The sequence below is a fragment of the Meleagris gallopavo genome, chromosome 10 (genome assembly GCF_000146605.3).
Source record: "Meleagris gallopavo isolate NT-WF06-2002-E0010 breed Aviagen turkey brand Nicholas breeding stock chromosome 10, Turkey_5.1, whole genome shotgun sequence".
Classification (NCBI taxonomy): Eukaryota; Metazoa; Chordata; class Aves; order Galliformes; family Phasianidae; genus Meleagris; species Meleagris gallopavo.
Window position 1 is genome coordinate 9,212,973 of NC_015020.2, and position 16,391 is coordinate 9,229,363.

General features: G+C 35.0%; 1 long non-coding RNA gene across 1 annotated transcript; it reads left to right on the forward strand.

Moving 5' to 3' along the window:
• Positions 1-321: 321 nt before the first annotated feature.
• On the forward strand, positions 322-14,013 carry LOC109369160. Its single transcript, XR_004160838.1, has 3 exons — positions 322-404; positions 3,004-3,078; positions 13,952-14,013. It is a non-coding gene; the product is annotated as an uncharacterized LOC109369160 (long non-coding RNA).
• Positions 14,014-16,391: the final 2,378 nt, after the last annotated feature.

Below are 16,391 nucleotides of genomic sequence, written 5' to 3' on the forward strand. Positions count from 1 at the left end.
TATCCTATCAAAATAGACTAAAGGAACAAAAAGGACCTTTCAGTCCAACTCTGTGTTCTAAGGTGAGTTATTGATCAATATCCCTCACAAAAATGATTGCTGTCTTTCATGCATGAATATCTATAATTCATATATTATACAGCTGTGAGGGAACTGTTAGTTCAGGGTTTGAGCTGATGATTGAGCACCTGATGAAGGGGTGTGGCTGGCCTGTGGAGCACAGGCAGATTGTTTGCAGCTGTGCTCCCCAGGTGATCAGTAGGAGTAGACCAGGTGTGTTCATAAAAGCCCAGACCACTCTGGGCTCATAAAAGGGTTAGCCTCTGAAGGGAGGGCATCTCTTTAATGTAGACTGCTTATTGCAAAGGAGTGCTGCATAGCTAAAGAGCCTTTTCCCTAGTTAGGTGAGTTCTATTCTTCTTGTATATGATTGTTTGCCTAACTGCAAATACTTTACCTGGTATCCCCAAGAACCTGTCAGAAGCAATTTTGCTTCTTCGTAAGTAGAACAATACATAAATACAATCCGTTTAGGCCTAACGGATTGGAAAATCCTTTTTCAGAAATAATGTTTCTGGAAAAGGATTTCTTTAACAACATAGATGACATAGGTTCAAGACTGATGAATTTTATTTCTTTTAATAATCTGTTTAGAGTGGGGTAGTTCTATTCTCAATAAAAAACAAAGCTGCTGTGAAGAAAGTACCACAAAGGCAGCTCTGTACTAGTTTCTTAATACTATTCTTTTTTAAAAGCATATTTTATTTACAAAGTGCTTTTATTCTAGTGATGTATTTTTTATAATCAATAAGGAGTTAATTATAAATTATTTGTACTTAATATATTTAGTTCCAAAAATACTAAGGTCTGAATGATTTAGTGCAGGTGAGCTTTATATTCATGTCTACAGTTTTGATCTGTGCTCCTTCTTAGTAATGTATTGTTAATAAATCAGTAAAACTCTCCAATCTCATTTTGATTTAAGTCATGTGAATTTGAGCACTTCTTTACCCTGGAACTCATTTTATTTAGAAATCTTCCTTAACTAAATCAAATATGACAATAACTAATTTTTAGATAATTTGGATTTTACTGCATGATGAAATTGTTCTTGTTTGTTAGAACTTGCAAGGTATGTTTTATGAAAAAAAGAAAAAACATTCTTAAAAAAAAAATTCCCTTTAGAGGCATCTTAGTTATTTTGACTTTCTGAAAGACATGGTTTTCATCACTGTCATGGTTTTGAAGTTTACTCTTAGTGGTATAAATCTTATAAAAATGCTAATTTAATAGAAAATATAAACAAAAATTGAATAATTATTATTTTTTCTTCTGTCATTGTCAAATAGGGACTAGATTCTTAGTGGATAGATGGCTCAAATAACTCTCATTTCATATAGCTGAAGTGTAGCCTCATTCATGAAAGCATATCTGACTCAAGTCCTTGAAAATCTTCCAGTTCTCAACTACTCTCCAGTGTTCATTGTGCTCTACTGAAATACAAACAATAGAGAAAACAAATCATATAGTGGCATGTAGTCCTATTACACGTCATGATGAATTACAAGAGAGTGATGGCACCAAAGTGATAAAGCATTATGACTTTATATTCTGCTAGTGATGAACCACAATTATATTAGCCAAGAACAAGAGATTACTCACAATAAAACACAATTTAGTGTGAATACCAGCTACTCATAATATATGGGCTGTATGTAAAATAGTTTAGCTCCAAGGGTGAGTTCTCAGAATCAGAGTGACCTTTTCATTTTCCTGAGTTATCAGTCTGTTTCCATAGTACGGATAATTTTTTTTATCATACATCTTAAGAATGAATCTGTACAGAAAGGAGCTGTGTTGAAATGTTACTCTAAGCCTCTCTACTTTCAACAATTTGTTTCCATTCTCATTGCGTCCTGGTTGTATTGCAAATTAGGAGGCAAGGATTTAATCCTGGTGAGAAGGCCTCGTTTGTGTTGCCCCAGCTGTCTGGGCACAGCTGTGGTGGGCTGGGCTGGGCACATGCTGCTGAGTGCAGGGGGTTGCAGAGCTGAGATGTTGGCTGTGTACTGGTTACAGTGGATTGCAGCTGGACCTGCAGTAGCAAGGACCAGGAGAAAAAGCCAATTCATGTTAAAGTTATCTGCCAAGGAGGCATTTAGCGTTCTGTAGTTCAGGCCATGACAGTGGGTGCTTTCCACATGGCGGGAACAATTTCCTCCTGAGAGAACTGATACAAGGGTGGGGAAAGTCCTGAGGGAAGTGCTGCTGCAACCAATGGTGTGCCAGAGCACAGGGTAGCATTGCCATTGCCATAACTGCTGTGTGTCAGAGTGGAGACAATCCTGCTGCAACTGCTGCTGTGGCAAAGGAGTGGGGATGTGCTTAGGGAGCCGCAGCCTGCTGCCAGAGCGCTGAGCATGGTGGGACCTGTGAGAAACAGAGCAGCAGAAGGTGCTAGGTTTCCCGCCACAACTGCCGCACCACTTTTACTCTCCTCAGAGGAAAGTCCTGTGGAGTGCTTGTGAAAATGAGGTAACTTCAGAACAGGAGGAAAAGAGTCTACTTGTGTGGTTTTTTTCTTTATATTTGAGGCAGTGATCACTGGTTTGCTTTGTTATGCAGTGAATTAAAAAAAGTGAAATGGGGATGAAACTTGCTCTGAGGTCCTGAAGGTACCACGTAAAATCAGCCATTTTGCAAGTTCCAATCAATAACAGTGAATTGAAGTAAAATGCCCCCACCTGTGGTGCCCTGTAGCTCCAGGTAGAAAGCAGGTGTGGCCTTTTCCCTTCTTATTAGGCATCAGTACGGGAAGTTAGTATCAAAACAAAAAATGGTAATTCAAGTACAAGAGACTTGTTAGTAATGTTAGGCATCCATGGAATTGGGTGAAAAGATATGGAAATAAGAAGCCAGTACTCTTAATTTAGGAGTATCAAATAAGATTCATGACAGAGGTGCTAGAAGGCTTATTTTTTTTTCTTTGTTTTTGCTCCTCAGTGTCAGCAGCGTGTGGAATTTCCTTTGGTCACTTAATGTCATCTTATAGACAGCAGCACTGCTTCATGGCTGCAAGTAAGAAAAGATAATATTTTTGAAGCTGTTTTCTTGTGGCGTTTGTAGTTTTATAAATGTTATTGAAAATTTTTAATTACTTCGTTACATCATTGAATTAGGAACTTGGCATGTTCTCTGTATTCAGATATGGTAATCAATTTATTTTATGCTTCTTAAAGTATAATGTAAATCTCCTCTTAACTACTAGAACTCAATCATTGGCCTGGCACTCTCCTCAGTACTAATGTGTTTTTAGTTCACTGTTCTTTGGTTTGAAACTCATTAAATCCTTCTGAGTTCAGAGGATCTGCTGGGAAGTTGCTGGATTTGAAGACAGCTAGAGTTTTCATTATTGTTAGAAAAGATGTGTTTAGTTTTGTTCCTGCGCTTGTGGTATTCTTCAAGATGCATCTTGAAATTATGTTATAAGATGATGCCTCTACATACTTCAGTACTGTTGACTTTCATCTGTATAAACGAACAATTAACATCACAGTTTACTGTGCACATTTATGTGCTATGAGAAACTCTGTGTAATTGAGCGTTACAAACTTAATATTTATAATACAATGTTCATGTTATTGTAAGAAAAAATACTTGAACGTATTGTAGCTGTCATTAAATAGGGCTTATCAGCTACTTTGGTACTCTACTGCTTAAACATACTCCAGAAACAACAAATGTGATTGCATAAGTATGTTGCTTACTGTTTAGAGACAATTACGGAATTTGGAGCTAAATCTATAGAACTTAGGAGCAAGCAAGTCTTTTAAAATATATAACCATCAAATATCATAATCTATTTCACTTCACGTGATCATTCTTGCATTGAGTGTATTCTTTCAGCTGGAATGAAACTGTCTGGTGCAGTAAATAATCCCTTTGTCAATGCATGGTCCCAGAATCTTAGTCATACATGGCACGAATATTATCTTAAAGCAAATAAATACCTAAAAAATGAGATAATAGTTTAAGATCTTGCCCTATGATGGATTTTGTTGGTAGATGAAGTCATGCATTTATAAATAAAAACCATAGACAAACGATTACATTATCATTTCCTCAAACTGGATCATTAAAACTAAGTATGTTAGAAAAATTTCACTGAAATCTGGACAGTCTAGAGGTTGTTTTTTTTAAAGCAACTTATATACCCTATATATTTAGGGTTAGATTTACATTGTTTCAAACAAATTTGGTGGCAGTTCAAGTACTTCATTATAGTATAAAGAACTCTTCTGAGATCTGCATGTGTAATGTGTAACCTATGTAAGTTGTTATGTCCCAAGAGCCAGGATGAGTATGAGTGGGACCAACCCCAGACGTCTGACTTGGGTTAATATTTATTGAACTTTTTCCAAGTTTTAGTTTTAAAACCAGACAGTAATCAATTGTTCATGCTGCAGCTCTCTTTATGTGGTTTCTATGAACAGAGCAGCCTCTTAAGAGTAATGATATCTGCTTGAGCTTACAACTACTTTTGCAATAATTGATACAGCAGTTCTATTCAGTGACTGTTGGTGTGTATGCAAACTTAACTCCAGTCTTCGGTGCTTTCAAATAAAATTGTGCTGAATTTGGACGATCTTTATTGTTGAAAGGGATATAGACTTGGTATAAATAGTTGGTTTTTTTGAATAAACATCAGATGGAGACTTGTATTTTTACGATATTTTGATCTCTGAGGATGTAGGAGGAAGACAAACTTGTTTTCTGATCTAGAATCATATAATGGCTTAGGTTGGAGAGAACTTTAAGGATCATGTAACTCCAACCCCCTGCCCTGGGCTATGTTGCCACCCACTGGATCTGGCTGCTCAGGATCCCATCCAACCTGGCCTTGAATGCCTTCAGGAATGGCATGTAACATAATTCACATCAGTCTTTTCTTTTTCCCTTAATTTCATCACATGAATGAATTGAGCACATGTAAAAAAAGAAAAATGAGAATTGCTCTTATGTTTTCTGATCAGGATATGCAGAGTTATTTGTTATGCAGTTTTTCATTTTGTAAAGTTTTACTGTGTTGACTTGGAATAGAGGTGCTGGGAAAAGGAGCTCTGATTCCTTGGATATTAGCTATATACTTCAGGTCATGGTGCCAATTGGATTTTAAATATGCTGGATTACATTGGAACTCATGTGGAAGTAGCTGTGACATTCATGTGAGTTCTAGATGAGTTTTGAATCATCTGTAGGTTGTAGTGAATACTAAGTGAATTATTAAGACAAGTGTAACTATATTCCATATTTGTGATGCAAGTAGCTGTATGAGTAGAAAAGTAAACACATCCCTGACTTAAAAAAATAAAAGAATAGGAGAACTTAGAAGATCTGGATGCAGTGTATGTGTTGAAGAAAGAGAGACTATTACATCCACAAAGCTTTTGTGGGAAAGAAATAAAAGCCGCCTGGCTCTGGTTTGGAGTTTTCTTAGATGTTTGAATGTAATAGAATGAATTATGGAATGCCATGCTAAGATGTAAACATGCCATTTTAAATAAATATCAGGCAGATTACCTTATTTTTTATTTATAAATCATAAGTACATCATAACTGGAGAGTAGAGGAAGAATAAAATGGCAAGAATATGAATTACTATTACCTTTTTTACAATTATATACTAATTAATTTGTTCAGGATGATATGTGGGGGCAAAAGAAGAATGGAAGTCTCTTGGTGAATGGGTTGAGGTGGGAAAGAGGAAATGCAGGCAATATTAGTCAGCAGTGCAGAATATGAAGGAAGTTGAATTCTACCTCTACTGAAAAGCCTGGATATTGATTCTATTCATTTTATTTTTGTTGCTTGTTTTGCAATCCAAATCTTGCTGGAGAAACTGAAAGGTTTTCTACCGTGGTGGTAGGTTGGGCTAATCTAGGTTAAAATCTTATGTTGCTGAGGCATTGTCCTTGTCCAAACAAGTGTAACAACAAAAATAAAACGAAGATAAAAGCATTTTCTTAAATGATGAAAACAACACAAAACCATATCTTGCTGTTACCATATTACTGTACTCACAGTAATAATGAAACAGCAAACACCTTGATTGTCTAGTGATCTGTTTTGTTTTTGTGAGAGAAACACTTTTGCACTTAGTTCTAGACATTTTCAGTTGGAAATAGTAGCTGGTGTTTGTAGCTGTTTAGAACTGCTAAGAGTTGTTGTGTTTGAGCATTTTTTGGAGAGTTTTCTGTAATCCAACTCCAAGTAATTTCTCATTAACTTATGTTGTACCTGAACCTTTGAAGATACAGTGCTTATTAGATCAGAGTTGTGTACACATTTCATTATTCATTCAGTCACCTTTATGTTATATTTAACTGTTAGTCTTCAAAGTGGTTTGCTGTGCTTTTGGATTTCGGAGAGGGATTGTTTTAGAGGAGAAATTGAAGATTTCTCTATTTTAGAAAAGTTTCTTTTTAAAGCTTACTTTACAGTCCACTTCAAAGCTGCGGTTGCAACTCAAATACTCAAACATAAACCTGAAACATCCCCAACTAATGTGATGAACTGACTTCTTTCTTTGGCCCCACATGGAAGTAGAAAGTTCAGCATCTCTTATTAATTCACTTTTCATAATACTAATACTCTTTGAGTGCCTAACTAATGAATGTTGTGATGACTTTAATACTGTATTTATTGGAATCAAGTTGTAGTGTTAGTAGTAGAAAGTGTTACATCTACTGTGTAGATAGGGATACACTAATTACTAATTACTAATTGTTTTGTGACTTATTCAAATAAAACAATCTACAGTTAAAGAAAGCCCAAAGCCACTCTAAAATGTCTTAATCATGTTGGCTTTGACAGAAAAAAAATGCTTGGTAGGTTTTGGATATCAAACGCTTTAAGAACAGTTTGTCAAGTTCTTCCTGCTGTCTCCTGCAAAGTAAAGTTCACAGTATTGCTCATCCTTTTCAAATGGATTAAAGAGAGTCTTACTGAAATTATCATAGCACCACTGGAGACGTCTCCATTAGATTAAAAGAGCTTTAACTGTAGATGTTTTATGGGCTCCAGCATCTTCTGTCACCGTTAAATTACAGGAGGTTCAGTCCTTCTTGTACAAGTTTTAGAAAGTTGGGTTGCTTACATAATAAAAGGTGCAACAAGCTTCATAAAAGTGTTTGCTTTGCCAGTTACTCCATGTGCGAAGTCAATCAGAAGTGAAAATGTATGTATGCTTGCATATTCTTGCAGTTCTTACTTATGGTTTTTATTTTGTTGTTTTTTGGTTTTTGTTTTTGTTTGAGAAAAGTGTTAAAACTAAAAACTGAAATCTATAGGCTATTCTACAGTAGTAGATTTACTGTAGGAGGAATTTTTGTGCTTTTAATGAACTGAGGTCTTCCATTTGTCTGTCCTTAAAAGGATTGACCCTGTATTACAATCTTACATAGAGATTTGTGGTATTTCTCTAATGTGCTTATAACGGCCACCTCTGGAAGGTATGAAGTTCTATGAGCCTCAGCTTGTATTGTTCCCATAGAGCTCCAGAGTATAGAATGAAAATGACGTGAGTAAATAAATAGGAAGAATTCTATAGCATCCTTCCATTATTTAATTTATTACATTTGGAGGACTTAAAAGGACAAGAAGTCCAAAAATCATTTTTCAGGATATATTTTTTGAAGTTAATCATCTTTTGAGAGTAATGACCTGAGCATATGTAGTTAGCTTGTATTTTAATATTGTATATCTGAACATAATAAAGTAGCAACAACCTATCAGAACAAAGTAGGGAGTTAGTTTTACTTCTGCTCTGCACTATCAAACCTGACAGTTACTGTTACTTAAGTTGTAATATCTCCTATTAATTTGAAAAAAGTAAATTAGCATAAAAATTAAATATAACTTTTCAATGATTTGCAAGTTTATGCAAATGACCATTTAAAAAAAACACAATATAATCAGACAAATTCAGTTCTCTACTGAACATAAAATGTTCTTTGCAAATTTCATTATATGCAGCTCATGAGAATGTAATTAACTTCCTAATTTATATGCAGATAGCCATCTAAATGTCAAAGCTCTTTTATTCAGCAAATTCTTTCCCATTTCTGAATCAGTACTCAAAAAAAAAAAAGGCAAAAAAACTTCATAGAGGCTAAATGAGAGAAATCTAGTCTTTCATGAATACCATTTTGACTGTTCTTCTAAGCAGAAGTGCTTTCAGTTGTCTTTGTTTTCAGGGCATATTCTCCATCAACTAGTGTAGCTTTATACATTTGTCTGTTTTAGTATGAGTGTTACTATAGAGTATGTATATTCAATCAATATTGAATCTTTGTGAAGTCAGAAAAAATATATTGCTATAGTCTCTCTACTTCATCCTGTAGTTTGAAGTCATGTATACAGCATTGCATCATTTCAAGAGAATGCTTTAGACATGAATACGAGAATAAAGTGAATCTAAAATAATCAATTATCAAAGCTATACATTAAACGCATAAGAGAGGTCTCCAGTAAGCAAGAAGGAAGGTTAAGGATAGAATTATTTTGTTAGAAAATATGTAAAGAGAAGTATGATGTTTCTATGATAAAATGTAAATGCATGATAAAACTGATATGTACTTTAAAATATTGTTTTTCAAATAATTTTAACCTTTCTAAGTTTTTAATGTATAATGCTTAACTGGTTCCATTATCTAGTGTAGCAAAAAATAAATGATTTAAAGCAATGGTGTTAGTATAATAATCATCTATAGCTCTTCCCAGACATCATTTAAAGGTTTGTTTGGCAGTGCAGATAAGCTTATCTCTCTGGAGATAGTCACGTCAACAGCATAAAATATGCAGCCATGTTTTCTGTTCTGATGTTCTGTTCTGTTGATGAAATAAAACTGAGAATAGATTTCAAGATTTCCAAGGCTCAGTTTTTATATATTTGCCACTCCATTTTCAGTTGGTGTAAATAACACTAACAGTGGATTCTCAAATGGAATGGTGGAGTTGCAATCAGACGTAGAAGTCAAGGGTAAATTTGATTCTGTCTCTACCCGACTTTAAATCCTACTTTTAAATCCAATCCTAACTTGAGTAAGAAGGCAGCAAGAGGAAGTATTGGCAATTCTAAAATAAAAATAAAAAATACATATATACACATGTATCAAACACAGCAATTGAAAAACAGATGTTGAGTAATTTTCAAAAAAGCATTTAGTAGCTGAACTTTTCACAAGTGAACTTTATATTTAGATGACACACATTTTAAGGTGTAGCTTTTTCTGCCATTTTCTAAAAGGGCATATTGTTGTGTTTGAAGATATAGTGAATGTGTGGTTATAAATCAATCAATTTCTTTTATGTTTTTAAACTGGCTAGAGGGAGAAAAGACTAGCTGGGTGAACGCATCAATTTGGCTCAGTTTATTTTTTAAGCTTCTGCTTCTTTACTGCTGGAAGCAGTATATACTAAGGGAAGCAGGAAGGGAAAGATAATCTATAGTTTTACCCTTTAAAATAATCCCTCCTTGCATATGCTCTCAACTGTATTTGCAAGTGATGGTCCTTTTAAAAAATATATAATATTTAATATATATTAATATATAATAACAATATATAATGTTATATATATAATTTAATATATTAATATATATTATATAATAGTGGAAGCTAAATTGTACAAATACAGTCCTATTCAAAAATCCAGCGATTGCCATAATGGCTGCAGTGAGCTTTTAATATGATATGTTTTACACTTATAAAATGAAATTAATGCGGTTTTAATGAATTTCCTCTGTGAGAGCTGTAACACATGCTGTTAAACGTTTTCTTATGTATTTGTGCTCAATTCAGCCATTTTAATCAATAAAACATGTCAATTAAACTTAAGACATAAAATTAGACACTTTGTAGAATGCAACAGGAGCAAAATCAGAACTTGTTCGGAAGAGTTAAATAACCATTAGGTAACTTTATAGGTAATTATTAAAAAATTGGTGGAAAAATTATCTCAGATAACTAATGGAGTTGTTATTGAGGACATCAATGGGTTTAAACTCTCTTGGAGTAAATGTTGTATTTGGCTTAAGCTCCATTTGGTTATTTCAGCTGTGCGATTATTTCACCATAAAAATAATTTTTTAGTGTTTATGATTTGTACAATGACTTGTTCTTGTGCTCTATCCATGGATACTGTATAAGTAATTAATGTTCTTGTCTACTGCATTATTTACAATTGAATATTGGAGATTTATCTTCCACCTAATGAATGTGACAGGTACTTTTCTTTAGAGTTGCTGAATAAAGATCTTATTAGGTGCAGTTTGGATTATGGCTTTCCCATTTCTGCATGCTGATTGAAGTAATTGCTCATTTATCATCTTTCCTCATGTATTGTGATTAGCTGCTGTCTGTTAGCTTGTTTAGAGTTATTATCTATTGTCAAAGGCATTAAACTGGATCATGGACCTAGCACTAACTGTTTTACTGCGAGGCTAGGGAACACATTCCTTCGTTTACCTGTTTCTTTTAGAGAGGATCTGGATTACTTCTGTAGGAGTTCCAAACTCCTTAAATAATTAAAAAATGTATGGACTTTTTTGTCTTCCCTAGTATTTCTTGTATTTGTTTCAAATGTTAGCATCTTTCCTGCTCTCCCTGTGACAGTAATAAACTTCTTAAGATCTCAAAGTAATGATTTGAGTGTATGTTCCAAATACACAATGCAGCCTATCAGGATAAGAGGACATAATGTTGTCATGTCAGGAATATGAGGTAAATGGTGGGAGTTGGGGTAGCAGTAATGGAAGGAGAGGCAAAATAGTCTCACTTTTCTGGGAAAATGTTCATGGTTAGTTCTTTAATAACTCTTTAAGTTGAGATGCGTATCCACTGGATATATGAGGAAATGTTATCGTTTGAAGGTTCTTTATCTTAAACTAATTCTAGTGTAAGAGAAATAATGGTATGACAGTTCTTGAAATGACAAGGTTCTTATTACATTTTTACATAATTTGTAAACTTTCCTTATTTTTAGTGGGTTTAATATTCATCTTCTGGTAAAAAAAAATCTGTATTTTATTGGTTTCTATTCCAGAAGTATGATATGCAATTCTGCTTGTAGTAGATTCAGTAAAACAAAACAGTGCCCCAGCCCCACTCTCTCATAATTATCTAGTAAAGCTGACCTGAGCTGTGTCTTGGTTCTTGCACTATTGTTTTCATAGCATTAAAAAATAAATAGGATTTGGAAAGAAAAAAATATGTATTCAGTCTTCCCTTTAAAAATGAAGCATAACCTGATGTGCTTTGAAGCCATAGCATTAAGAGGAATATTTAGTGAAAGAAGAAAAGTTGTGTAGTCATGGTTATTCTGCTAAAATTAAAATGTTATGCGAAATATTTTTAATAGCCTAAAAATGTTTGTTGATAACATCAAATCTCCTTTCTGCCAGCGTGCTTTCAGTCTGTTTGGGAATATGTATCCTTCTTGGGTTCCTTCCTTAATTAATCCAAGTCCTTGATTTGGTCCTTCTGAGTTTGTGTAATCTCTCTTGTTTTATCTTGTTTTTTTTTTCTCCTACCCTTCCTTGCAAATTAAATGTTACTGTAATTTTTTTTTTTTTGAAGGGACTATTGCCCAATTAAATGTTAGATTCATTGTACAATGCATCTCTTGTTATTGTGTAGAATAACCTGGGCATTAGAAGGAAATTATTAAATACCAGTGTCTGGTTACATTCTATTCCATTATTCTATGGGGAGCAGGGTAAGTCAGACTGTGTGCTTCAACTATACCCAATCACAACAAACCATAAACAATCTATGTGCTGTTGTGGTGTTTTATTTTCTTATTTTTCTTTTGTACACAGCCTTAGTAAGCCCAGTTCCTACTGGTACAAAGAGAAGTTCTTAAACTTATCAAGAAACCAAGAGGAAAAGAAGATGATCAGATAATTAGACAATCAGAGTTCATTAAAGATTGGAATTGTTTAATTTAGAGTCATAGAATCCTAAAAGTAGGAAGGAACTATGAGTTGCTTAGTTCTGCAGAAAGTATGGGTAAGTTTCTGATTAGCGATAGATGAAAAATGGACAATTTTATCTGGAAAGGAGGCTAAAATAAAAATTTTAAAATTCTGCTTTTCTGGAGAATAAGCAAGACTGGTGTCTATTATTCCAAGGATGAGGAGAAGGGCAGGAATGGGGAAATGGAAAAGAAATTGAGGGTTTGAATACAATCTGTTTGTGGGGAGCAGTGGGAGAGAATTCTGGACCGTTAACCTCATTTCTTCTCCAACTACGGAAGTAAGTAGATGAAGGTCACCACTGGTACAGATGAGTGGCCTGCCATCTTCATTATCCTCTTATATGGAATCAAATCTTGACCCTCTTCTCAAAAGCAACAGCAGTGAATCTAGTTCTAGAGTTTTGTCAGAGTCGAAGCAGATAATTGAACTGCAGCCTTCTTTATATGCAACTTGGTTTGTTGTATGGTACCTATTCAGTTTTGACTCCCCATTTCACCTTTGCCTTGTCAGCTCTTTGTTTCTTACTGTTTGCTCAGACACTCTCATTTCCCAGGTCACAGCAGGATTCGAACAGGAAACAGGTTTGAAACTGTCTGCAGAGAAAAACTTTGTAGTGCACAGCATACCCAATAAGCAAACTCTTTTCACATTGTTTCCCTCTGTCTCTCTCTCAAAGCTTTTTATGATTTCTTTGCTTTCCACTCTGTGTGTCCGCTCCTGACACACAGCTTTATTCACAATGATACGTGTTCAGACCTCTCTGTTTTCTAACTCTGTTTATATCAGTCCTCAGGGAAGCTTTTGGTGTCAAGCAGTGCTGCTCATACTTTGCCAGTCTAATAGCTTTTTGTTTCATGTTGTTACTGTCACAGCTGTCTTCTTTCAATTGCTCTTCATGTTTGTCATGACAGAACGTAAGACTGGCTTACTGAGTCCACTGCCTGCCTTGTGCTTGTTAACACTGTGGAACAGGGTTATTAAATTTTGTAATATAACTATTTGGTTTTTGTTCACATAAGGGGAAATCATCACCTCTGAATTTTGTTAAGTAGTCTGAGCTGTTGGCACTGAACTGTTTTGCTTCTTTCACAAAGTAGCTGTCTTCAGTCTAGCAAGATATAGCTGGACTTCTCAGAAACAGTGTTAGAAAATGATATGTGGTTTTTGTATTGTTTTATATTCATGATTAATTGGCCTTGTAGTATACTCTTCAGGGTGTGGTGGTTTGTATAAAAAAAGATTAAATTTCCTTCAAAGAAGAGGGTCTGGGGGGAAAATCTTTTTCTGACTAGAAAAGCTATCATGTTCTGAGACTTATTTTGCTGACAGCCTTTCCTGATGTGTTTCAGCACTGTGAGTTTAGAAACAGCATTAATATTGTTCCCACATTATGTGGAATACAGCTGGCCAAAGCACAGTACCATTGTGTAACAGCTGTGATCTTAGTTTCTTTGTCAGCTAACAGATGAGACTTGAGCTACGTGAGCAAGCATGTTTTCCTTATTGCACCTTCAGAGCTGTTAGACTTGAAAATCACAGTTTGGTGAAGAAACTCCAGGAGAAAACACGAGAGAAAAAGATAAAACTTCCTTTGATCAGAAAATTTTTCTTGTTTAACAACTACTTGGTGGAGATACGTGCTTCCCCCCTTCCCCATCCCTCCCACTTTGTCATATATACCATCAGAATAGAATCATTTAGAGCTTACAAGAAATGTGAGATGCCTCTTCTGTGATAATTTTTATTGACCTTGCCATGTCAGGCTTTGTCTTACATGAGAAATACTCTGTAATGACAACTTCTGTGGAAGACTGGTCTAAAATAGATGTAACTTAAGAAAAACTCAAAAGATTTGCTTTCCATTTTGAAGCTGGTTAAGTAAGATTTACGCTAACATTGCAATTTTCTCTCCAGCAGGGCTGCACTTCAGTCTTTATTAAGTTATGGGAATACAAGATCGAGACTGACACAAGGTAAGAGACATCATATTTGTTTCTGGGTTGCTGGGCCCGTATTATAATGTTGATACTAAAATTTCAGAGAAAAAAGATGTTTACCCTTTCCTCCATCAGTTGCTGTATTCAGATGCCAGTGAGAGAGGGAGAGTAAGAACAGTTGGAAAACAGTACTTAGATAATTCCACACCCATGAGGTTCTCCTTAATTTCCGTAAATTAGAATGTATTATAATTATCTAATTTCAATCTTAAAATGTACCAAAAATATTATTAGAGTCCCTAGACGTAGGCAATTATCTGGAAAAGTTGTATTATTACTTACCAGCACATATCATAGTAAGTGAAATATAAGCTTTATTTTAGTTGCATCTCTGTGAATCACTCAATGTAGTTTTTACCTAGTTTTCTGGTAATTGTTTCTGGTGGTGCTGTATTTCTGCATGACCATTCAGAACTGAGGAGGATTTATCCGTATTGTTAGTTGGTCCAGATCCTTGGTTGTCTGTTAAGGTCTTGGACTTCTTTACAGGATCTAAACTGAATTTCTAAATACTATTTAGAAGTAATCCAGTACAAGTGAAAGACGGATTTATTTCCAAGGTACTCGAGGGCAAGTAATCAGCATCTGGGAAGCAAAACTTACGAAAGTACCCCAGAGTTATTTTTTATTTCTTAAATACTTGTTAAATTGCTTAACTGTATACCTCAAATGTGTTTTGGAAAGTGGAGTGAAGTAATTGCATATAACCTTCAAACCTTCATGGGAAGTATCTAGGGAATGTCTGTCAAATGCGTGCCCTCTGACTCCAGTGGAGAGATGGCACCTTTAAGAAATACATTACTGATGATTGCATTTGGCAATTTTGCACTATAAACTACCTGATGGGAGGTTGTAGTGAGCTGGGAGTCAGCCTCTTCTCTTGTGTAACTGGTGATAGGACTAGAGGGAATGGCTTCAAACTGTGCCAGGAGAGATTTAGGCTGGACATTAGAAAATATTACTTCTCTGAAAGAGTGGTCAGGAAGTGGAATGGGCTGCCCAGGGAGGTGGTGGAGTCACCAACCCTGGAGGCGTTCAAAGAAAGTTTGGACGTTATGTTAAGGGACATGGTCTAGTGAGAACTATTGGTGATAGGTGGATGGTTGGACTGGATGATCTTGTAGGTCATTTCCAACCGTGGTGATTTTGTATTTCTGTGGCATAGCATCTTACAAACAAGTCAGATGTAGGAGAACTACTAAAATCTTTGCTTCTCTTTGATGTAAACAAGAGGTACTGGGCGATCAACACTGAGAACTGGACTACTGAGTTAGATGTTTGTGTTAACTGCATAAGGGTTTTGTCATGGAAGGTGAGGGAAAGCATTGAAGAGGAATATTCCTGGTTCTTCCAAAAATGTCAGATATTTGAGGAAGTTAATAAACAGTCTGAGTCAAAACTGTTTTCCCATGGTTCTTCAATCTGCATGTGTAGTCTGTTCAGAATGAATTAATTACTGAATTTACTGAACTACTTGTTTTGGTGTGTTGTTTAACTTATCTTTGTCACACTGAGTCTGAAATGAAATGTTTATGTGTAACTCAGGAAATATTTGCCAGAAGCATTTTGTGGGTAATACATGCATTAAAAAAAAGTTGGAGTCATTCACTGCTCCAGACAGTTCTTAAGTGGTTTAAAAAAAAAATAATAATAATAATTGCCTTAGAAAATATCTGATCATAAAAGTTAGGTAATGCAATTATTAATGCTTGGTGGATCTTGAGTTCATAGATTGTTTATTTACTAATAAGGAGTGTTTACATCATTTACTAATGAGCCTAATTAAAAAGGTCAATGAATAATAAGAAGTAGGGCTGAGAACTGATAAAACAGCGTACAACAAACTACCAACAAATAATGTTTAAATAGCTCTGTCAAGTCTCCAACTCTGCAAATAGTCCTGACTTGCAGGATGAGGTAGTCCAAAAGAAATGTACTCATAAAATTTTGCATCTATTTTTATTTTTAAATTTAGAGTTACTGTGATTCATGACTGAATATTAAATGTCAAATGACAGTAATTTTCAGCTGTGTCAATTTAGCTTAATCAGATGGGGGGCCTCTGTAACCTTTTACTTTGATTCTGTAACCCCTCCATGATTACAATTTCTCTTTCATCAACTTATAGGTATGTCAGCTCCGTTGCAACCCCTTTTGATGGACTTGGCATACTTTATAGTCAAATATTTCATTAGTCTTCTGTGTGTGATTCTTCTGTTTCTGTTTACAGTAAATTTGTGTATATATCATCTTTTAAATATGATGCAAACAATATGACTTGCATCTCACAAGAAAATAAAAAATATTTAGCCTGTCAACAGTATACCACATTTCTAGCACTATTCTCTTTCCAAAAT